This window comes from Ambystoma mexicanum, chromosome 1p (genome assembly GCF_040938575.1).
Source record: "Ambystoma mexicanum isolate Mex_15411 chromosome 1p, UKY_AmexF1_1, whole genome shotgun sequence".
Taxonomy (NCBI): domain Eukaryota; kingdom Metazoa; phylum Chordata; class Amphibia; order Caudata; family Ambystomatidae; genus Ambystoma; species Ambystoma mexicanum.
In genome coordinates this window covers 1,308,618,358-1,308,644,044 of record NC_090921.1, presented here as the reverse complement: position 1 = coordinate 1,308,644,044, position 25,687 = coordinate 1,308,618,358, and the positions used below count along the sequence as shown (strand labels likewise).

At 46.4% G+C, this 25,687-nt stretch overlaps 1 protein-coding gene across 1 annotated transcript in view; it reads left to right on the top strand.

The window, feature by feature from the left end:
* Window positions 1-11,708: 11,708 nt before the first annotated feature.
* Window positions 11,709-25,687, top strand: part of LOC138453429 (excitatory amino acid transporter 2-like) — a 724,030-nt gene continuing 710,051 nt past the window's right edge. The window contains exon 1 of the mRNA XM_069606271.1: window positions 11,709-11,986. The gene's annotated coding sequence lies outside the window, so the exon portion shown is untranslated. The remainder of the gene's footprint in view (window positions 11,987-25,687) is intronic.

Below are 25,687 nucleotides of genomic sequence, written 5' to 3'. Positions count from 1 at the left end.
TTAATGGAAAGTGTCCAGCAACTTTCATTAAAATGGAAAAACAGTCCAATCTGGGATGAAAATCACAGCAGCTTATAAGAAAATGAAAACCCTAATTGTGCCTTGCATTTTGTCTATTTCCCTGAAAATCAGATTTCTATAAAGCAACATACAGAAATATTAAAGATACATGGTGACAGGAGGGTGGTTGCAAAGAGGACATTTTAATGTTGCCCTGTAAATTGATGTGATCTTAACTTTCCTGCTGTTTAACCTATTGCCAAAGTGCAGATTAAATCGTGATTCAACTCATATATTAGAAAATGTATAAGGTTTAATAAAATCCTTTGATACTGTATCTTTAAATTGTACCCTCTGGATTTTCTTTCCGAGATTAAAAGTACCCAAAAGCACTGACAGAGAGGGAGAAAGGAGCTCTCTCTTCCATCACAGGGTGAAGCTGCAATTTCTGCTCTGGTCTGCATTCCTTTCAGATAGTGAGTGCTCCATCAGAAATGTATACTCTGCAGTCTAGATAAATGGCGCCCACTGGGGGAGGCAGGTCTGGTGCGCATAGTCTTAGAATATAAGACAGAATATGTTTTTGATTGTAAATTGCACTGTGCGATTTCCTGTGTTGCCATTGAGGTTTCTTAACATAGTTTCTTTGTCAAAGTCACAGGGCTATTTCAAGTGAAAAAGATGAAAGGCCCTAACTTGTGGCCTGTTCACGGGGCCCTTTAATGTGTCTGACTGTACCATCATGAAAACCCACAGTTGCTGGTTGCCCGTGGCTTTGACAAAAATACAAGTATTGAGGTGTCTCATAGATTCTGTTGATTTGTCTGTATAAATCAAAAGTGATTCCAATATTATTGTATCCAGAACAAATGGGCAGTAGGTCTAAAACTCCTCTTGCACTTCACTCCATTTTGGTTAAAGGTTAGTTTCTAGCTGCATGTCCAAAGGTGGGTAGAGGCACTGCCCACACTTTGTTTTTTAATAGGAAGCTAGGTTGAACCCGCATACCATAAATTGGTCACCTGACACGTGTTTCGACCCCACAGGGTCCTTATCAAGGCTAGGTTTTGGAATTAACATGCCACATCTTATGGATCATGGGCTGGGAGTTTTTGTGTTGATTTAAATTCCAAAACCTACCCTTTGTAAGACCCTGTGGGGTCAAAACACGTGTCGGCTGACTTAAGACCACTTGTAAACATCAAATAAAACCTCACCAAGGTTAAAACGCCTGTGTAGATATTAATCAATCTAAATGACCAGCGCAAGGTATCCGGGTTCAACCTAACTTCCAATATTATTGTGTGGCCTGGAAATTGATATGATGGAAACATGAATTTCGTTGTCAGTTTTGGAAGGTATGATCTGGAAATCCTTGTTGAGTTTGTTTTCTATCAGTGCCCATGGCTGTCACCAGGGTTTAATTGGGTCTGATTTCCCTCGAGGCCTTGAAGAAATGGGAAAAACTCTCTTTATAGTAAAAGAAATTAGTACAGTGGAAGGCCCTTCCATATATGCGGATGTAAATGTAATTTGTGATGCTAAAACATGTCCAGTTATTAAAGCTGTATGCAAGCATGTGAAACAATATTGATAGAGGGAGGACAGAAACTTTGTTAAATATCAAGGGCTAGATTCTCAAAACTTTGTGTTGATGCATATGATGAGATGCGCTAGCACATTTCATTACTTGCGCCAAAAAAGGAGCGGTCTATTCTCAAAGGACATCTGAATGTATTCATCTTGGATGCACTCATTCATACATCATTTTCATCCCTTTTGCGTGCTACCGCATATCAGGGGACATTTCTGCGCATTTAAAAGTGCATCCCAGATTCGCAAATAGATGCAATTTTAAATGCACAAAAATGGCAGCTATCTACCTCCGCCTAGAGGAAAAGGGCGAGGCGCAAATGATGACAGGGTGATTTCTGACCATGTCATGATTGTTTCTTTAAGAGTAACAGCTGCAGTTTAAACCGCGCCTGTCACATTTCCATGCAACACTCACTGAACTGCGCTCCCAGCCATCACGTGGTCCAGACTAATGTATGCAAGGAGACTGGGCAGCGCATCTTTGCGTATCTATTGAGTCCCTCCTGAAATGCGCAGGTCATCTTTGAGAAGAAAGTGACCTGCACATTTCAGCAATGAGCGCAAATTAAAAAAGCGCATGGGATGTGCGTAAGTTAAAAGTGATTAAGTTAAAAGTAATTATGGAAATTTGATTACATGTAACATCATGCACACCCACTTTCGATCAGGGGCACCTGGCCATGTTCAAGGCCATCAAGATGCTGCTCTTCCATTGCTAAAAAATGTTGTTCTTTGCTATCTCTTTGTCGCCATCTCGTCCCAAGGCCAATATGCCCCCACCTAAGGTGTGCAATGTGCTCTACAATGGTTACAAATACATTCTAAAAAATGATAATTTTTAAAAAAAGGCCCACATTTATAATCGTGTGTTGGTGAATGAATACTTAAACGTCTTTCATAAACTGGGGATAGCCCAACAGTATAGCGTGAAATTCCCTGCACGCAGGGCAATATTTTGCATTTTTGTTTTAATGTAAGCAATCATTGGAAATAACTGGCCCTCAGATTGGGTTGGGAAGGGACAAACGTGCATGCAGGCTTTGGCAAGGAAGGGACGTTCATTAACTGTAAGAACCTCTTACTATCGATTTTGCCACGTTGTTAATTAGATTGGAGATTTTTTAGGTGATTTGCACAAGAAAGCTACATGACATCCACAAAAAGCTTTTACGGGAGATTACTTGTGAGTAAGCAGATCACCCTCACTTGGCAGTGGTGGGATTTGATAAGAGACTGGCATTAATGTTAGAGAAGAGATCTGTTCAGCAAATAGCTACCGTATCATGTTAGCACTACACAAGAAATATTAACAAATGGATTTGATGATAATACAAGCTCTTTTATAGTGGTTTGAAACTGTTTTGACTATTAATGGATCTATTACTTGTATGGGTTTATGTGATCTGTGGTGCAAGGTTTGCTTATGAACTGAATCACAAAGACTTTAGGGCTTCATTGCGAGGCTGGCAGTAGCCGTGCCTGTAATACAGGCACGGCTGCCGCCGGTATTCATTTTTTTTCTGGCGCCCAGAAATGGGAAATTACCGGGTCATTACGGCCTCTCTGGCCCCTGCATTTGCCCATTCCTGGGCGTCAGAAAAAATTGTCCATTATGGGAATGGGCAGGTTAGATGCACCGGCACCGTTTATAACGACATGCTGTGCTCGCGGATGCCTTTCATTCCGCCAGGTCAGTCCTGGTGGAATGAAACGCACCCGCAAGCACAACTCGGAGTTTGCCGGTCCGGATACAATGGTACTGGCATGCTTACCGGTACCGTTGCATCCGGACCGGCAAGCTCGTAATGAGGCCCATTCATTGAAAGATGTTTGCCCTACACCCCATAAATCGGGAGTTATTATTTCTGACTTTGCAGTTCTGAGGCATTTTGGATCTGTACTGTGATATCATTGGTATCAAACCTGGGCAGATTAGTTCTTCTAAAAATGGTATTTACCAGGGGTGTTGCTAGGTCTGGGAATGATCTGGGGCTACGTTAATGCCGGGACTGTCGAGCCTCGGGGCTATCTAGCCTTTTGGTTGTATCGCCTGAGCTTCTATCCAGGGCTACAGAGACTATAGCCCCCTGAGCCCCCTGCCCCCCCCACAGCAAGGCTCTGGCTGAGGAACATAGAACTTGATGTCTTTGTAAGGTGCAGGGAAGCATAGAGATGTTGGTTCACATTATTTAGCACTGTCCATGTACCCGGACCTTTTCCTTCCACTTTTTTGGTCGATTTGCCTTAGGTTTTGATCTTGTCTTAGAAAATGAATTATTGGTCGGTAACAATCATAAGCTGATTAATGCACTAATGCACTTAATTAAGGTTATTTCTAAGGAGTGGGGCGAGAGCTGGTCGTTCGGGATGGGAAACTGCAATAAAGGATAATCCAGATTATCCTGTATAGATTAGAATCTCGAGTAGGATGCACTAAAGTCATTTTAATCTGAACCTACTTTTATTTTTTTTATTCTTTCTCCTTTTCTCTTCCGAGGATGAATTGTAATGTGACAATGAATGTATGTATTCATAATTTTTGTATAAAGGTTTTAGTAAACCAAAGATGATGATAATAATAATAATAATAATAATAATAATAATAATAATAATAATAATAATAATAATAATAATAATAATGAAAATAATAAAACAAAATGGTTTCCTCAGTGCTGCTGAAACAGCGAAAGAGACATTGGAAGGCTGTATTGCCGAGTGGGAATCCATCTTGATTGAAGTATAAATGCTCAAGTAGGTAAGGCACAGGCAGAAGCAGGGCATTTTCAGAAACATGTGCCTACTGATATAGTATGCAAAGCCGCCAAGGTCCAAGAATTATTCAAACACTTAACTCGATCATGAAGAGTTGAAGAGCCAGGTTGAGAAGTTGCAGTTGCCAACCACTGAGTAAAGTCTTGCTTGGCCATCTTCCTATCTGATGAAGCTGGGTTGTTAGACAATGTATCAATGACTCCCAGTGCACCCAATCCCTCGTGCTCTGTGTTGCAGCCGCCTCACGTCCCGTATGCGCAGTGACGTAAGGCGTACTAGAAATAAAATGCCCGCCCTGCCGGAAGGCAGGCACCTCTGGGCACAAGACCACAAAGGCGTGTCGTGTCCTTTTGTGTGCTCCTGCACTACATCAGCTGAGCCACCAATGCAGGACCTGTTTGTTCCACTCTCTGCCGGCTGCACCGGCAAGGAGGAACTTTACACTGGCGACAAGAGAAGGGAGCAAAACACGCTCACAGCTTCCAGGACATAAACCAGCCCACGACCTAGGCGATTATTTGAAAAACACAGTGGGGGCACCAACCCCCACCCAAAGAAAATTGAAAAATTTTAAAAATGTTATTCTTTCCAAATTCAAGCATCCGCAAAATGGAACCCAGCGTCACAGTGGATGCCACTGTGACATTTTTTTTCTCCCTCTTTGAAACACTAGCAAGCAGCACAGAGGGAGCCACTGCACCACCCAAGGGAACACCCAGGAGCTGTCAAGTCCACGGTGCCATGCCAACAGACCGGCAAACAAAGGTGAGGAAGAATCCATCGCTGCCCACACACACGGGGTGAACCCGGCACCAGGGCAACATGGCAACTGGCTTTTCCACACCCAAACCCAGCACACCATCAAGGATAGCTGCTTCACTGAGGCCTCCAGCGCCTCTTGGAGGTGCCATGGCTGCATTAGGGTCTTTCGACCCCTACACCGATTCATCATTAGTGGGGCCCCAATGGATGCTGTGGATTCAAAAGTTTGAGATGCCAATGGACTTCAAGGACATTACAACACCCAGGAAGATGAGGTCACACCTTCTGCTCAACGTGAGTCATGACGTCCTGCGCATTTTCTACAAGCTGGTCATTGACGATGGTGCGGACACATACCAACTGGCCAAAGACACCCTTACAGCACATTTCATGCCACAGTTGAATCCGGACTATGAAACCTTCAATTTCTGCACCACTGTACAGATGGAGGATGAAACACTGGACGCTTACCAAACAAGGCTTAGGAAACTGGCACCATTTTGTGAATTCGACAACGTTGAAAAGGAAATAAGGTGCGAGATCATCAATGGCATGCACTCTGAGAAACTGTGCAGAATGGTGTTGGGTGAAAAAGGCATCACCCTAGCCAGGATCCTTGAATATGTATGCCAAAGAGAGCTGTCGCACACAAGGGCGACACACATGGGCACCACGCTACAGAAGCTCCAACTGGTGCCGAAGACAACGGGGATAGCACAAATCTCCAACCGCCAAGCCCGAAGGGAAGACTACAATGAGATGAACAATTCACTGCAGTGGCAACCGAGAATCCCAGGGCCTACCAAGTGCTGATAGTGCGGTGGAGCACGCCTCAGAAGGAGAAACTGCTCAGTGCAGGGAACCACGTGTGGGGCATGTGGCCGGAAGGACCACTACACACTTGTCTGCAGATCCTCAGGGCAGCCTCAACACCGAGAACCACAAAAAGCTAAATCCATCTTCAAGATAAAGAAGCAGGCAGATACGCTTCGCATAGCAGCCGACGACAACTTGTCGACAGACGAGAGTGGAGATGACAATGGCGACACAGTGACGGATGCAGGGACTGGGAGAACGAAGAGGAGGAGCAAGGTCCATCTGATCTCAGCACTTAATCACAGAAGCACGGAGCCGAGAAATTAACAGAGAAGACACAAGTGCCTTGTGTCCATTCAGGGCCAAGAGACAATCATGCCGATAGACACCGGAGCATCAGTAGCGGAGCATCAGTAAATGTCATGCCATCGACAATGTTCCAGACACTATGTCCACGGCCTGACCTTAAGTCAACTGGAACACTCCTGTTTGCCTATGGAAGCAAAACGCCACTATCAGTGGAAGGAACAAGGCAGTGGCGAGACAGTCATCAAATCAAAGATATACGTTGTCAATGCTGGATTTGAATGCCTGCTTAGTGGGGATGCGGCAGAAGACCTAGGAAAGATCTGGTTCATCTCCAACATTACAGGCTCATCGGATGTCACCGACCTCGTAGCGACGCACCTGGGCATCCTCAACGGCATCAGATGTTTGAAAGGCATGCTCATAAAACTTGACATCGACCAGACGGTACTGCCCTGGGTGGTACGCCACAGGAGAACTCCATTTCATATGAGAGACCTGGTCGCAAAGCAGTTACACAAACTTAAAAAGGCTGGCATTATTGAACAAGTCACAGGACCAAGGCCCTTGGTTTCGCCTATAGTGGTGATGAAGAAACCGAAACAACCCAGGAAAGTAAGGATTTGCATTGACATGCGCCTACCAAATGCAGCAATCAAAGGGGAGTGACACATCACCCGCATGTTAGGTGAGATAATTACGGACCGCACAGGGTCGAATGTTTTTTCAAAAACGCTGGATACCACCAGTTGAAACTACACTGTGACTCAAGGTATATCACAACCTTCTCCACCCACCTGGGACTGCGGCGGAACAAGAGGCTGAGCTTCGGCATCTCCTCAATGGCAGAGATGTTCCAGCAAGCCACCCAGGACGTGATCCAGGGGATCCCAGGTGTGCTGAATGTCAGTGACAACATCCTCATCCACGCCAGCGACAGGCAGGAGCACATGCGTCGTCTCGAGATGGTGATTAGCAGCCAGGATACCACAGACCTAACTATCCACTGGGACAAATGTGAGTTCCTGAAAGAAGAGATCATATTCTCAGGATGATAGCTCAGCGGCAACGGGCTACCTTGGAAGCAAGACGACATGGAGCAATAAAGGTTCGATCGCTGAGTCCGCGTTTAGAAACCTCTGGGTATTAAGTGTGTTATAAATAACCTATCATATCATATCATTCTTCAGGTATGTTTTCAACAGTGAGGGGGTATCAGCCGACCACCAAAAGGTGGCAGACATAAAGGAGGCCTCTTCCCGACAACACCCACAACGGTACACAGTTTCTTTGGTATGGCAACTTATTGCGGTAGGTTCATCCCCAATCTGGCAACCATGTCCGAGCCACTCAGGGAGCTCACCAGTTCGAACACCAAATGGTACTGGAGCTCTGAATGCCAGGAAGCGTTTGATCGAATCATGACTTCTCTGTCATCAGAAACAACAATGGTATATTACGACCCAACGTTGACGACTGAACTATATGTCGATGCTAGCCCTGTTGGCCTTGGGGCCATCCTGGTCCAACAATCATGGACAGGAGAAACAAACCCCATTGCATATGCCTGCTGAGCCCTCACGCCCACCGAACAGCGATGCTTGCACATCGAAAAGGAAGCCATAGCAGTGCTCTGGGGTTGCCGCCATTTCCACATTTACCTCTATGGCCAGAAATTCAGGACCTACACAGATCACAAGACACTCATTCTGATCTTCACATGGTCATCAGCACACCCTCTGGCCAGAATTAGGAAGTGGCTGCTCCACCTTCAGCAGTATGAGTTTGAGTTGGCCTACCAAGTGGGCACTGACAATCCGGCGGATTTCCTATCCGGGCAACTGAGGACCGCAACCCTGCGGGAAGTTAGTGAAGCCAAGGAAACGGAGGAGCACATATGTCAAATCATACACACCATGAAGCCAAAGGCGGTCAGCATCGACGACATTGTGGAGACCACACACAGTGACCCTTGCTGCGACATATTGAAGAACACTATCCTATCCGTTGATTGAAAATCTTTCCTCTGCCATGTACATAACCACACGCCAGCGGCCAGAGACTTCCTTACCGGCATATTCCCAGTACGACAGAAACTGTCCATCACCAGCGAAGGGATGATCTTGAGGGGAACCCTAATAGTGAACCGCAGCAGCCTGCAGGACAGGATTGTGGCTCTGGCACATGAAGGCCATCATGGAATTGTCAGGACAAAGGCCAGAATACGACACCGAGTTTGGTTTCCTCACATTGACACCAAGGTAGAGCGGGTCATTACATCCTTTCACCCTTGTCAAATCACAGGAGCACCTCCAAACCCTGAGCCAATACAGTCGGCAGAGCGTGGATCATCAAGGTGGGATGCCATCAGCATTGACTTCTGCACATTGCAGGATGGAACACATCTGCTGGTGGCCATTGACGACCACTCACAATACCCTGAAGTGGAGATTATATCCTCGACAGCAGCAGAGACAATAATACCTGCACACGAGAAGATGTTCGCAACACATGGCCTGCCAAGACGCATCAGGAGCGACAACGGACCACCATTCCAGGGTAGGGAGCTCAGGAAATACCTGGATTATTTGCTCATCAAACATCACCACACCATGCCCCGGTGGCCACAGGCGAATGGCGATGTGGAAAGGTTCATGCGAACAATCAGTAAAGTGTTATGCATATCCAGGGCTCAAAACAGCCACTGGAGAGTGGATCTATACAGATTCCTACGGAATTACTGGGTGACGCCCCACAGTTCCACCAACATACCCCTGGCGGACCTCATGTACAGAACTGTGGGAAACTCAACCATGCCACACCACCTGAGTAGGGGAGTAGACTTTTCCGACAACAATCACATCCAACGAAGGAGAGTTGCAGCAAACTAATACATGATCAAGAGGAGACATGCAAGAAGGTTGGGACACAAAGTTGACGATCACGAATTGGTGCTGTGAAACCCTACAAAAGCCCAAGCTGGAAACACGTAATGACTGCGCACCCTGGACAGTGACCCGAACGGAATGAACGATGGTGACAGCGGCACAAGGACAACAGACGATTGCAAGGAATGCTTCTTGGTTCAACAGGGTGCCCCAGCGAATGTGGACTGATGGAAACAGTCAGCCCCAGACAGAGGCTGAGCTTCCAACACATGCTTTGAGTCACTGAGGCGAGGGAGAAGCGGCACTGAGTGGAGGGCCCAAGGAGCAACCAGAAGGATCTGAGGGGGCGTATCCAGAAGATGGAGGTGAGCCAGAAGGGGGGGCATAGCCCTGAGGCAGCATCCAGGCAGAGGCCCAGGTGGTATAACCTAAGGGCAGCCCCGAAGGCTCCAGAGAGGCTAAGAGACTATGTATGAGTGGTGAAATGACAAGGTGGAGAGTGTGTAACTGTGCCGGACTAGATTTGCACAGTAAAGTTGGTGAGGTTGTTTGATGTGGTTATATGTGTGTGTTTAATTGTATTATTTTTGGAAAAAAGGCAGAATGTTGCATCCGCCTCACGTCCTGTACCCGTGCTGACGTGAGGCGTACTAGAAATAAAGGCCCCGCCCTGCCAGAAGGCAGGCAGTTGCGGGCACAAGACCACACAGGCATGTTGTGTCCTTTTGTGTGCTCCGGCAGTACATCAGCTGGGCGACTGATGCAGGCCCTGTTTGTTCCTCTCTCGGCCGGCTGCACTGGCAGGGAGGAACTTAACACTCTGGAGCTGTTTGTGTATATGCCTCGGGATATGCTTTCCCAGTTGGCGCACAAAGGAGTGAACCTGGGATTGGACAAGAGACGAGGCTGCAGATGCACTTGGCTATGCATTCCACTCCCAATCCTAAAGGCGAAGGATATCCACGTGCACATGACCGAAAGCATGCAGAAAGATTAAGCTACAAAACCACTGTAATGATGTCAACTAATGTGTTCTTTTGCATCCAATCTGGCTGGTACGTGCAACTGAAACATTAGGCAAATCCCTTGTGGCTTTCAGGCCACCTCAAGGACGTGTGTGTGCGCATGCGTGACTGTTATGATTCTTTGACCAAAGAAGACTTCTGGTCACATAGCTGCCAAGGAAACAGAAAGGCGTCTATGCTTTTGACATGACAGCAAGGTGACTATTATCGCAATTCTCCCAATCTGCTACTGCCCCCCCTCCCCTAGTCTTCTTTTCAAGCACACAGGAAATACCAGTACACGCGCCACATCCGCTGCTCTCACGTTGACCTCTTCAAACATTGTGTGCTAGATGTCAGTAATATACCAGAGCCTTTTCAAAACGCCATTGAGTTCATAGAAATTTGATTAGGTATTGACTCGGGAGGGTAGCTCAGGGGCAACACGCTCGCTTTGGAAGCAAGACAAGCAGTACAGGTTCGATTCCCGGGTCCGTGCCTCTGGGTATTGAGCACGTTATAAATAACCCTTTACAATTACAAGTAACAAAGAAGAGGAGCGATTCGATGTCATGCCATAGGATTCTGGCTCATTTTTATGGAACCTGTTTTTCCGTGGCCCTCTGGCATGGTGGGGAATTTCATACATAGCACCTCCTGGTTACCTTTCACGGATTCTTTTTTTTATTGTACCACAAGGACAATTGTAGCCTCCCGCATTGCATCCAGTCACACATTGAGCTTAAGAGGTTATTGTGATTTAAAAAAATGACTTTGCCACTTTAGGAATTACTACCGTGATTACATTTTTTTCTGTGCTGCTCTTTCATCCAGCAGTTTAACTTGTACATTGTGCATATCTTTTCTGCTGCTTCCGCTCTAGGTATCCATTCATAATAATAACTTGTTATTTATATAGCGCTCACATGCGAAGCGCTTTACATCCTTAATAGTCTCGGGAGGATAGCTCAGGGACAGCGTGCTCGCCTTGAAAACAAGACCACATGGAGCAGCATAGGTTCGAGCACTGGGTCCGTGTTTAGGAACCTCTGGGTATTAAGCGCGATATAAATAACCTATCCTAGCAAAATGACTGGTTTCACTTTTTGCCTTAAACACAGGTGAGGAGACACACCCACCCCACCAGTGATGCCAGAGTAATAGCCCTGATGTCCAAGAGAATATGTGAACAGGTGGTGAGTCATTCCTTGTGTGGCAGAAGGCAAGGGGGTGGGAGGGGAGCTCATCTGGGCACAGTGAGAGTGGGCAGAGAGAGGGCGATGCTGGAGTTAGTCTCTCTTGATATTACAGGGAGAGGATCCAAGGTCATGCTACTTGAAATCTCCTAACGGGATTCATCTCCACTGGAACACTCATTACTTCCCTCCTCTCCCCCACCCCACCCCGTCCCCAGCCCCCGACACAGACACAGAATCCATCATCCCCTCCCCCAGCATCCTGCCCGAAGAACACTAATCTTTGAACTTATTTATATTTCCATGATCTCCTGCTTGCAGTTGATTAAATCTTTCAAGGCCGTGTCTTATGTTTGCTAGAAAGAGAGAGAGGGAAAGAGAGAGGGGCTGACGGGTGGGGGGGGGGGGCGCTGTGAGTCAACAGTTCGAATGGTTCTTGTGTTATCAAATGCGATGCAAAGTGTAGCCCCCCCTTCTGACAGGAGTAGTTCGCTCCCATCTTGTGTTGATCCGTGTGACAGAGAACCCGCTGCCCGCCTGCGAAGTTGCTGCCTTTGGTCCTGTGGGCCAATCCCCCCTTGCTCCTGACACCTGGACACCTGGTTCGGGGCGCTGAAGAACCCCAGAACTGCTCTGCACCCTTACGGTAGGACCACGTACCTTGTTTGTGAAATGACCATAGAACTGTTTTTTTTAACCTGCGTCATTAGCAAGTGCGCTCAACAAAAACCTCCATTTTGGAGCGACCGCATCCTGCCGTGGAACCTTTATTCAGGGCAACCAGGGAAGGCTTCTTATAACAAAAGTTTTCATTCGCGTTTTGAGACGTGGCGCCATGTTTGACAGGGTGTCATCTTGTTTTTCTTGTTACTCCTTCACAACGCTGCTATTCATTTGAAGCTCTTTAAAACCTGGCTGGAGAGTTGTTCAGATGTCATGAGATAACACTGCAGTGTCGCGTTTGTACACCGCGCCTTGCATGGTTACAAATGGCTTTTTAATCGCACTGTAAAATAAATGATTGACAGGACCAGTGAGCACGATAGGTGGGATTCCTTGCACCTGAGGAGAGTATGGAAACGATGGCATTGGATGAAAGAAAACGGGAACTTATGCAGGCGAAGGCTTGTCTTTGTCATAGACTGCAGAGTCGGGTCTGTGGGGAAAGGTGTTAGGGTATTGGGTGCAGGTCAAGGTTGGGAGGCAGAGGGGCATCATATGTAAGGTAGTGGCAGAAACAATGGGGTAATAGGCCAGTCTATTGGGAAAGGAAGCACACAAACAGCAAGAAAGAAAGGTTCTTGAGGTAGGGTTAAGGGAACTCTGATTCGAGCAGGGAAGGATCTTGAGGTGGGGTTACAGGAGCTTGCTGCAAATTGGAGTAGGGAATGTGCTTGAGCTGGGTTTACAGGAACTCATTGCAGATTCGTGCAGGGATGGCCCTTGACCTAGGGTTAAAGGAACTCACTGCAGATAAGAGCAGGGAAGGCTAGCAATGTGGGGTTATGAACTCACTGCAGATTCCACTAGGGAAGGATCTTGAGTTAAGGTTAAATTAACTCACTGCAGATTCGAGGAGGGAAGGGTCTTGAGCTAGGGTTAAATTGACTCACTGCAGAGTCGACCAGGGAAGGCTCTTGAGGTGTGGTTAGGAACTCACTGCAGATTCGAGCAGGGAAGGCTCTTCAGGTGGGGTTAGGAACTCAATGCCGATTCGAGCAGGGAAGGCTTTGAGCTAGGGTTAAAGGAACTCACTGCAGATTCGAGCTGGAAAAGGCTATTGAGGTGGGGTTATAGGAACTCACTGCAGATTCTACTAGAGAAGGCTCTTGAGCTAGGTTTAAAGGAATTCCCTGCAGAATCGAGCTGGGAATGCTCTTGAGGTGGGGCTACAGGAATTCACTGTAGATTCTAGCAGGGAAGGCTCTTGAGCTAGGGTTAAAGGAACTCACTGCAGATTCGAGCTGGGAAGTCTCTTGAAGTGGGGTTTGTAACTCACTGCAGATTCAAGCAGGGAAGGCTCTTGAGCTAGGGTTAAAGGAACCCTTGCAGATTAGAGCTGGGAAGGCTCTTGATGTGGGGTTAGGAACTCACTGCAGATTCTAGCAGGAAAGGCTCTTGAGGTGGGGTTATAGGGTCACACTGAAGATCGGAGCAGGAGTTGAGTGCAGCACATTGCAGCTTTTGAGGTGGAAGGCAAGGGATGGTTTGATGTAAAAGGCAATGTAAATGTTGACTGAGTGCTGAAGGACAGGGAAGGGGTCTGTGAGGATGCGGGTGGATCAGATTAATGAGAGAAGATATTCATTCAGAACATTATTTTTGGCAGAAGGAAAATGTGGAGTAGCACAGTTAGGCAAATATTAATGCCAACTTCAGTCTGGCTGCACAAGTTCGCCTAATCATCCTGTGAAGAAGACACACATATTGTGCCAATCGCACAAAAAGTCAAAAGCGGAAAAGTGTATTGCGAGAAGCAAGATTGGATCCCCCATCAAGTTGGACTGTCGATAGTGGTCAGGTCATGGTTCCAGATCAGTCCTATTCTCACAAATGTAATGTGTTAATGCCAATCCTTGAGAAGGAATCCCCGCGGGGAAGAAAAGTGATGTGGCTGAGTAGGAGAGTGTCCATTTTTCATGTTATACTTATACCGTGCTCCTCTGCCATTTGCATGCGCACTGGCGGATCTCAAAGAGAGGCGGGTCGGTGAAGTTAGTGGGAAGAGAGGGTACAATGCAAGATAGCTTTGCTGTCATGTAGAATTGTGAAGAGCCGAAGTACCCTGAGCTCTACATCAGGGACAGTGTTAGGTGTTCTGTGTCCGTAGCAAGAATGCATGTGTTTCCAAAAGTGTGTCTCACATCGTTGTGTTGCTAGGATTCATTGGTCCAGTATGTGGTATGTAATTTGGTTGTAGAGGTGTAGGTTACTAATGTATGGTGTCTTTTGGCAGGGGTCCATGTGTGGATTGTGTAATTGGTATGCTCAATGTTGCAGCAATGCATTTGAGGGTTAGTACAGCAAACAGTCAGATACCTCAATAGGCAGACAAACCTGGCTGTACAGCAGCAGTTAATAGCATGCATATCAAGCCGTGGCAAAAAGGCATGAAAGTCCTCACAAAGCATTAGAACCCATTGAAACACATGGCAAAGTGTCCTCCCTGTGCTCCCACCACTAGCCTCTTGCAAGAAAGTCCTAGTTCGCTTTCTCGCATCGCCACTATCAGACCTCCCCCCTTAGTCTCTCTCTATCTATCTATCTCTCTCTCTCTCTCTCCCTCCCTCTCTTTTTCTCTCTCACTCTCTCTACCTTTCTCTCGCTCACTGTTTATAAAATAGATACATTTTACACCATGTGCCACAGAGATCTGGGAACTGGCAGATGCTAGAAGTGGAACGTCTGGAGGCTCCGCTCATTATCATATGCTAGGTGCTAAGCGTTATGAGAGGCAAGAACCTTTGGTTCAGAGAAATGCTTGAGATGTGAAGGTCCCCCTTTTAACTCCCTTGGAATGTAAGTAGGCAGTCTGAGCGCCATCTCAAACCTCACTCTAGGCTGCTGAGGTGCTGTGCTCAGTGGTCAGGGATGGAACCTGCCGGAACATCAGACAGCTTTTCTCCGGTGTTCATCAGGCGATTGGGGTCAGGGCTGGAATCCTGGTCTTTTCTCCCACAAAAACCTACCCCATTGTCTCCCACAGGCCTCAAACTCCTCTCCTACAGTGCACACAGCTATGAGCCAAAATTAAATTAAATGAAATCTCCTGCCACTCCTGACCTAGTTTTGCAGTCGTTTCATAACTACATTTTAAGAATGATGCCAAAATGCTGCCTGTTGGTGGATCTTCGTGGTGAAATAAGGAGCAAGAATGGTAAAAGCTGGAATATGGATACCTCAGAATGCCCCATGAAGCTGGGTGCTCCATCCCTTAGGCCTAGAAGGTCGCTGCGACTGGAGAAAGGTAAAGGCAATCTTTTGTTTGGAGTAAATCCTACTCCTTAGTAGTTACTGCTCTCTGCCATGAACTCGTAGGGCAGCTTTGTGTCGGAAATAACTAATGATACCACAGAAAGAGCAGGTAGGCAGTCTTTGTCTCTTTATTAGCCATCCTCCCAGAGGCAGGGAGAGGATATCAGGGATTAACATATGCACAAGGGGTGATCTCTCCTCACAGGGGTCTCTTGGAGCCAGGAAGGCACCACCTCAGCCATAAACAGCTATTTGGATTACAGATAGGGGTTTGGTGGTTGGGGGCTAACTTTCTGGGCAAGGTGACTTTGAGTGATGTGTAGCCTAATATTTAAACTTTACACAAGTTGTTATGCCTTCTAGTTGTGATGAGTATCAGAGATAGAACGCACACAATTTTAAAGCAAGTTCCAAAAGCTACATAAAGACATATGTTTTATCCACCTGGGATCCTTTTGGTGGCCTGATCATTGTATGCCTTCTTGTGACACTCGGGCCCAACAGGAGTCTCACCTTGCCATTGCCTTGCTATTGCTGGTTCTTCCTGTCTGCATAGTTCCTGCCTCTGCTTGACACAAAGGCCTCATATGGTCACCAGCTTTACCCTGGCCTCTACAGTACCCTTCCCCCTTCTTTTTTCTCTATATGCTCTGCTCTCTAAAGACACACACGCCCTTCCCGTATCCAGTGAAAATAACGAATAGATGTTAATGAACAACATTATCAATGACACGACAATACAGAAAAAACACAGAATTTAGTATTAAAACTATATATGGGGTGGGGCAATGGATTAAAATGGGTGGTGAGGTGGTTGTGTTCGGGTTATAATCAAAGACAAAGGGTGAGGCTTGGGAACACCCACCCAAATATAAATAAAAGTATATTTTTCAGTAATTCTGTGTCGTTAAATTTTTTTTAGTTAAACACGTTTTTGTGGAAATCACTTAGATCCATGCCCTTTATGGTCTCCATCTATGCCCTTTGTCTTTCAGTATCCTTTACCCTTTTTTTCTCTACATGCTCTGCTCTCTAGAGACACGCATGCCCTTTATGGTCTCCATCTTTGCCCTCCCTCAATACCATTTCTCCCTTTTATCTGTGCATGTTCTGCCTTCCTGCGACATGCTTGCCTGGTCAGCCTATCCTGTAACACTGTGCCAGTGAAGCTTGCATTACTGTGACTTTTTGTGTGTGTGGGAATTTTGCCATGGTGTTGCCCGTGGTGTAACACTGTGCGAGTGACGCTTGCATTACTGTGACTTTGTGTGTGTGAGGGAATCTTGCCATTGTGTGGCCAGTGGTGTAACACTGTGCGAGTGACGCTTGCATTACTGTGAGTTTTTGTGTGTGAGGGAATCTTTCGATGGTGTGGCCCGTGGTGTAACACTGTGCGAGTGACGCTTGCATTACTGTGACTTTTTGTGTGTGAGGGAATCTTGCCATGGTGTGGCCAGTGGCGTAACACTATGCGAGTGACGCTTGCACTACTGTGACTTTTTGTGTGTGAGGGAATCTTGCTATGGTGTGGCCTGTGGTGTAACACTGTGCGAGTGACTCTTGCACTACTGTGACTTTTTGTGTGTGAGGGAATCTTGCCATGGTGTGGCCTGTGGTGCAACACTGTGCGAGTGAAGCTTGCTTTACTGTGACTTTGTGTGTGTGAGGGAATCTTGCCATGGTGTGGCCCGTGGTGTAACACTGTGGCAGTGAAGCTTGCGTTACTGTGAGTTTATGTGTGTGAAGAAATCTTGCCATGGTGTGGCCTGTGGTGTAACACTGTGCGAGTGACGCTTGCATTACTGTGAGTTTTTGTGTGTGAGGGAATATTGCCATGGTGTGGCCCGTGGTGTAACACTGTGCGAGTGACGCTTGCATTACTGTGAGTTTTTGTGTGTGAGGGAATATTGCCATGGTGTGGCCCGTGGTGTAACACTATGTGAGTGACGCTTGCATTACTGTGACCTTGTGTGAGTGAGGGAATCTTGCCATGGTGTGGCCCTTGGTGTAACACTGTGTGAGTGACGCTTGAATTACTGTGACTTTTTGTGTGTGAGGGAATCTTGCCATGGTGTGGCCCGTGGTGTAACACTGTGCGAGTGACGCTTGCATTACTGTGACTTTTTGTGTGTGAGGGAATATTGCCATGGTGTGGCCCTTGGTGTAACACTGTGCGAGTGACGCTGGCATTACTGTGACTTTTTGTGTGTGAGGGAATCTTTCGATGGTGTGGTCCGTGGTGTAACACTGTGTGAGTGACGCTTGCATTACTGTGACTTTTTGTGTGTGAGGGAATCTTGCCATGGTGTGGCCCATGGTGTAACACTGTGTGAGTGATGCTTGCATTACTGTGACTTTTTGTGTGTGAGGGAATATTGCCATGATGTGGCCCGTGGTGTAACACTGTGCAAGTGACGCTTGCATTACTGTGACTTTGTGTGTGTGAGGGAATCTTTCGATGGTGTGGACCGTGGTGTAACACTGTGTGAGTGACGCTTGCATTACTGTGACTTTTTGTGTGTGAGGGAATCTTGCCATGGTGTGGCCCATGGCGTAACACTGTGCGAGTGACGCTTGCACTACTGTGACTTTTTGTGTGTGAGGGAATCTTGCATTGTGTGGCCTGTGGAGTCACAATGTGCGAGTGACGCTTGCACTACTGTGACTTTTTGTGTGTGAGGGAATCTTGCCATGGTGTGGCCTGTGGTGTAACACTGTGCGAGTGAAGCTTGCATTACTGTGACTTTGTGTGTGTGAGGGCATCTTGCCATGGTGTGGCCCGTGGTGTAACACTGTGCCAGTGAAGCTTGCATTACTGTGAGTTTATGTGTGTGAAAACATCTTGTCATGGTGTGGCCCGTGGTGTAACACTGTGCGAGTGACGCTTGCATTACTGTGAGTTTTTGTGTGTGAGGGAATATTGACATGGTGTGGCCTGTGGTGTAACACTATGTGAGTAACGCTTGCATTACTGTGACTTTGTGTGTGTGCGGGAATCTTGCCATGGTGTGGCCCGTGGTGTAACACTGTGCGAGTGACGCTTGCATTACTGTGACTTTGTGTGTGTGAGGGAATCTTGCCATGGTGTGGCCCGTGGTGTAACACTGTGCGAGTGACGCTTGCATTACTGTGACTTTGTGTGTGTGAGGGAATCTTGCCATGGTGTGGCCCGTGGTGTAACACTGTGCGAGTGACGCTTGCATTACTGTGAGTTTTTGTGTGTGAGGGAATCTTGCCATGGTGTGGCCCGTGGTGTAACACTGTGCCAGTGAAGCTTGCATTACTGTGAGTTTATGTGTGTGAAAAAATCTTGCCATGGTGTGGCCTGTGGTGTAACACTGTGCGAGTGACACTTGCATTACTGTGAGTTTTTGTGTGTGAGGGAATATTGCCATGGTGTGGCCTGTGGTGTAACACTATGTGAGTAACGCTTGCATTACTGTGACTTTGTGTGTGTGCGGGAATCTTGCCATGGTGTGGCCCGTGGTGTAACACTGTGCGAGTGACGCTTGCATTACTGTGACTTTGTGTGTGTGAGGGAATCATGCCATGGTGTGGCCCGTGGTGTAACACTGTGCGAGTGACGCTTGCATTACTGTGACTTTGTGTGTGTGAGGGAATCTTGCCATGGTGTGGCCCATGGTGTAACACTGTGCGAGTGACGCTTGCATTACTGTGAGTTTTTGTGTGTGAGGGAATCTTGCCATGGTGTGGCCCGTGGTGTAAGACTGTGCGAGTGACGCTTGCATTACTGTGAGTTTTTGTGTGTGAGGGAATCTTGCCATGGTGTGGCCCGTGGTGTAACACTGTGCCAGTGAAGCTTGCATTACTGTGAGTTTATGTGTGTGAAAAAATCTTGCAATGGTGTGGCCCGTGGTGTAACACTGTGCAAGTGACGCTTGCATTACTGTGAGTTTTTGTGTGTGAGGGAATATTGCCATGGTGTGGCCTGTGGTGTAACACTATGTGAGTAACGCTTGCATTACTGTGACTTTGTGTGTGTGCGGGAATCTTGCCATGGTGTGGCCCGTGGTGTAACACTGTGCCAGTGAAGCTTGCATTACTGTGAGTTTATGTGTGTGAAAAAATCTTGCCATGGTGTGGCCCGTGGTGTAACACTGTGCGAGTGACGCTTGCATTACTGTGAGTTTTTGTGTGTGAGGGAATATTGCCATGGTGTGGCCTGTGGTGTAACACTATGTGAGTAACGCTTGCATTACTGTGACTTTGTGTGTGTGCGGGAATCTTGCCATGGTGTGGCCCGTGGTGTAACACTGTGCGAGTGACGCTTGCATTACTGTGACTTTGTGTGTGTGAGGGAATGTTGCCATGGTGTGGCCCGTGGTGTAACACTGTGCGAGTGACGCTTGCATTACTGTGACTTTGTGTGTGTGAGGGAATCTTGCCATGGTGTGGCCCATGGTGTAACACTGTGGGAGTGACGCTTGCATTACTGTGAGTTTTTGTGTGTGAAGGAATCTTGCCATGGTGTGGCCCATGGTGTAACACTGTGGGAGTGACGCTTGCATTACTGTGAGTTTTTGTGTGTGAGGGAATCTTGCCATGGTGTGGCCCGTGGTGTAACACTGTGCGAGTGACGCTTGCATTACTGTGTGTTTCTGTGTGTGAGGGAATCTTGCCATGGTGTGGCCCGTGGTGTAACACTGTGCGAGTGACGCTTGCATTACTGTGAGTTTTTGTGTGTGAGGGAATATTGCCATGGTGTGGCCTGTGGTGTAACACTATGTGAGTAACGCTTGCATTACTGTGACTTTGTGTGTGTGCGGGAATCTTGCCATGGTGTGGCCCGTGGTGTAACACTGTGCGAGTGACGCTTGCATTACTGTGACTTTGTGTGTGTGTGAGGGAATCTTGCCATGGTGTGGCCCGTGGTGTAACACTGTGCGAGTGACGCTTGCATTACTGTGACTTTGTGTGTGTGAGGGAATCTTGCCATGGTGTGGCCCGTGGTGTAACACTGTGCGAGTGACGCTTGCATTACTGTGTGTTTCTGTGTGTGAGGGAATCTTGCCATGGTGTGGCCCGTGGTGTAACACTGTGCGAGTGACGCTTGCATTACTGTGAGTTTTTGTGTGTGAGGGAATATTGCCATGGTGTGGCCTGTGGTGTAACACTATGTGAGTAACGCTTGCATTACTGTGACTTTGTGTGTGTGCGGGAATCTTGCCATGGTGTGGCCCGTGGTGTAACACTGTGCGAGTGACGCTTGCATTACTGTGACTTTGTGTGTGTGTGAGGGAATCTTGCCATGGTGTGGCCCGTGGTGTAACACTGTGCGAGTGACGCTTGCATTACTGTGACTTTGTGTGTGTGAGGGAATCTTGCCATGGTGTGGCCCATTGTGTAACACTGTGCGAGTGACGCTTGCATTACTGTGAGTTTTTGTGTGTGAGGGAATCTTGCCATGGTGTGGCCCGTGGTGTAACACTGTGTGAGTGACGCTTGCATTACTGTGTGTTTCTGTGTGTGAGGGAATCTTGCCATGGTGTGGCCCGTGGTGTAACACTGTGTGAGTGGCGCTTGCCATAGTGTGGCCTATGCTGCACCTCTTCTGTGCGAGTGAAGCTTGCACTGCTTTATCTGTTCTGTGTTACGGTTATTTGTGTTGCTTCTACTGGATTGGAGCATTGATTAACTAAAACACGTTGCTGTACTAGAGGTGGCAGATGGTTCGCTGTAGTTGGACCTACATTATTGAACATACTGCCCTTGGAGCTGCGCAGGCTGACACACTACTGACTTTTAGAAAAAAAACTCAAAACCTCCCTCTTTTGCTGATTCATTTAATGGCGGCGGTCGCTCGGTTCCCCCGATTGACATCTAAAAGAGGCCATGGAAATAATATACAAACCGGCCCATATCACACTTCTACTACAAGGGCAACCCTATTCCCTTGATAACATGTGGAAACATAACACAAAAAAGGCACAGTGTGCAGCGTTCTACTGTGAAAGAGACAGAGTTCCCAATAAGCCAGTGGACCCCTGGATACAGGTTCATCTGTCCGGTCCCTTAGGGATCTGTGCTCCAGAAATTCCGTAAAACATAAGAAATCCAAGGTGAACATAATGGACACATTGTCCATGCAGCACCTTCTTTTTTTTTACGCTGTGACTCAAAGCCATAATTAAGACTCCACTCCAGTAGTGTCCTATTAGGTATCCAGTGATGATATAGAATACAATGACAGAGAATCCTATAACAGAGAAAGAAAAACAGAGAAAAAACATTGAACATTTTTAAAAATAGATATGGGGTTGGGGTAAGGGGCAAAACAGGTGGGAATGGGGTTGAGGTTAGGTTAAGCACACAGAGAAATTGGTCGGTTTGGGGGGACCCCCCCAAAAATAGAAGCCCCCCCAAAAAAGAAAGTTTTCTATTTTTTTACTGTTATTGTTTTTGCTGAAAAAGCATTCTCTGCTATGTATTCTCTGTAATCACATAGAACCGCCCATTTACTCCTTTCTATGGTGCCGGATGACATATTATACACATTTCGCTCTGTAGGTTGTCTTTTGGGGACAAATGTGCTTATTGTGCCACCGCTAATTATATCAGCTAGTTGATGCATTGCCCACTGGGCACATTTTACTAACTGAGTTGTGCCAGGCCGAAGCTCCGCTTTCCTAACCCTGCAGTCTTCCTTCGAGTGAAATGTTTTCTTTTGCGAATGGCACGAATTATAGAAAGGCCTGGAAGTCATTTCTTGTCTGTCTAGCAATATGAGATGCGCTACTCATTGGGTGTACGTTAAGCACGGTTGGGAGACCATGTCTGATTCAGGCTTCCCTCCACTTCCTGGAGTTCGCAAAGGCACCCAATATGTTCTGCTTGCAAGCAGTGAGCTGTATGATATGATATGATATGATATGTCATTTATAACGCGCTTAATACCCAGAGGTTTCTAAGTGCGGACCCGGAGATCGTACCAGTGTTACTCCGTGTCCTCTTGCTTCCAAGGCGAGCACGTTGCCCCTAAGCTATCCTCCTGTAAATAGATAATAGTGGAACGACACTGTTTCCAATGGGTGGCAGTGTAGATCCTTGCTTCTATTGTGAGTACTGTGACAGTGTCACATTTGGAGGAACTGTGGGAGAGCACAGGAGAATTCTGGAGTCCATGTGGGGCTTCAAGCTGAGTGATGCAACCCCCTGAAGGTGGTAAATGGGGGAACCCCTCCGGCCCCTCCCCCGCCCGAGTACCCATGGCCTCGCCAAGCCACACTAGTATAGCCAGAGAAAGCATATTATATTCAGTCCTACCTTACTAGACAGCGATGATGTTTACTCTAAAAGGAGTAGGCAGGACCCCTCCCCCACACAATATCCCGAGGGGCCATATGTGAAAAGGAATCACAAAAAGTAATGTTGACAATGTATGTAATGGTATCATCAGAAGTGCAGTGAATTCACCGTTGCCAAGTGGTATATCAAATGTTACATATGACACAACACCATAAACACAGTTCATATATTTGATCTGTCCAGATGGTGGGAAGATTTTAAGTGTTCTCCCCAGTGCTACATAGGTTGGCTTCTCCTTGGGTTCAGAGGTGCAGTCAGATTCACACAAAGTCTCTGGATTCCAGCGAAAGGTGTTGGGGTTCTCCCTCAAGTGTCAAATTCAAGTGTCACATGTAAGGAACACACTTTCTAAGTTTAGCAAGACTTTTGTGGGGCTGTTGGGAGCCCAGTTTTATAGAGGCGGGTGGAGAATTATGATAAGTCTAGACTTCCAGCTGAACCAGAAGCCAGATTATCAAAGCTTTGCACTGGTGCAAAAAAGTGGAGCAAATTAATTTAGCTCTGATCTTACTGCTTAGATAATTGGGAATCGAGCAAACCGATTCAGCCCCAATTTGTATTATCTGAGCATGTTTTTGCAATGGCAAAAAAGGCAACAGACTGCTTTATTGATTATCCTTGCTAAGTAACACTAAATAGATTTTTTATGTTATGTAGCGCACATAGTACAAAAAACTGTCTGATTTATTTTTTCCCCAGTGTAAATGTTTTTTTAGATAATACCAATTGGGCCTAACTCACAGAAGTGCTTTATAATGGCAAAACACCATTGGAAAACGTTCGGTGAATTAGGCCCAATTGTGACAAAACCTGTTTGCTCCAATGTATATTATCAAAGCATTTGCTCACATTTTGCAACTCGTTCAAATGTTAATCTGCCCCCCGCTGGTGTTTATGTCAGTGAGGCCTTCATTGAGGACATTGTCCAGGCTCAGGCCTCACACGACAGCCCTGGTTCTGATTCTGTAGCTCTGGATCTGCTTAAGCATTACCTTGGTTTGGGGGCCCTTATCTTGACAAGATATTTTAATGCCATCTGTGGCCAGATTATCAAAGATTTGCACTGGTGCTAAACGGTGGAGCAACTGAATTTAGCACCAGTTTTGCTGCTCTGATAATAGAGAATGGATCAAAAGGTTTAGCCCCAATCGGTGTTAACTAAAAATGATTTCACTAGGGGAAATTGAAGCAGACTGTTTAATTTGCTACGTTTGCTGTGTAACATGAAAGGAAATGTAATAGACACCTTGCTGTCCTATTGCAAACATTATTAGATAATATGTATTGTGTCAACATCTGTTTGCTCCATTTTGCATTAGCAAAGCATTTGCTCACTTTTTAGCTCCAGTGCAAATCTTTGATATTCTGGCCCCTGATGCTCGGCCAAGAAAACTCATTGCTTGAAACAACCTGAAACGCCCTAGATAGGTGAACAAAAGCCACCAGTCATAAAGTTGAAGGATTTACAAAGCCAAGAGTTGTATTTAAGCAACAAACTCTCAAAGGAGAGCAAGATGTTGGCGGAAGGGTCAGGAGTCCCCTTTGGTATAGAAAATCAAGGAATTGAGGCCTGAAAAAACAAGAGGACATTGCCAGCAAAAGCCAAGAAAGGGTGGAGTAAGAACACTTCTCTAGGCTAAGTTATGTTTTCTTTCTTAGTGGTAGGGCCCGTCTGCAGGGTAGCATAAGTTTGGACACAGGATTAGATTTATTGGTGTAAGATGTCCAGATGTGCACCCTTTTAATATGTTACATAATAGGGAATCTTCATCATTAAAAATAGGGATATATTAGGCATTTTATTTACTTTAATAAAATGGAGATACTTTGAAACATGTCCTCTTGTCCATCTCCGATGTCTGACTTACGACAACTTGCATTCCACTCCTCTTCAGCAGGCTAATATAGACCACATGACCAATACTAATCCTGCCGGAAAGACGAACCACAGACGTTCACAGAATTCCGAACAGGGCACAAAATGAATCCATGTGCACCCGTAAACCCTTTTGCCTTCAAAGTGAAGAATAAGCTACCTAAGGTCAGGTGAAACATCAAACCATGCTTCCTGTGAGAATGCTGTAGACCACGGAACACATAGCCATGTCCGCACACATTTGTGGATCCAAAATGGCACTGATGGCCCGGCCAATGTTTAAAGGCTTGGGGCTGACGGTTGAGCAATCTTTACATCAACTAAAACCAAACCAATACCCAAAGGGTAGTAATAATAGCACCACGTTTTTAAATGAAATGTCATGTGAGGCAAAACCATTCAACTAACATGAAACAAGCTGCTAAATGGAAAGACCAATCGGGGAAATCCTTAGAAACCCTTCCACCTGCAAGCTGCAGCGCCAAAAGCCAGACGGCGGCAGGTAAAAAGGATACTGCCATGACAGTCACTTGGATGACTTCTATAGCCCAGATTTAAAAGCTTTAGCACCGCAGCCTGTGATTAGCCCTGAAGACGGAACACGTTCCGAAATGCATTGGCATATTTCTTTTAAAATTTTATTTGAATTGGTTATTTATAACACACTTAATACCCTTAGGTTTCTAAGCGCGGATCCAGGGATCGAACCTTTGTTGCTCCGCATCGTCTTGCTTCCAAGGAAGCACGTTGCCCCTGAGGTATCCTCCCGAGACATACACCGTTGAGACATATATCTGTGGATGCATACTGCCTAACCGAACATTACAAATCTGGGGAAAACTCCTGCTAAGTAGTCATGCAACGTCATTCTTGAGAAATACTCATGAACTTGATATAAAGCAACACAAGTACATATTTGCAGCTTACTCCAAGAGCATTACGTGAGCGCACCACGAACTAGGATCATTTCCTGGCTCTTTTTTCTTGCAATAGTCATATACCTTGGTGCCAAGGCCTAAGTGGTACGCTCTGATACATTGCTAGCTAAGAGTCGATCAGTAATGGCTTCTCTACAAAAGTGGTGCCCACCCTCTCCTTTTTCAGTTTATCTCCTTAGAAACCTAGCCACGGGCCCATTTCAATAAAATAGACTGGTAAATGGCAGAGAGT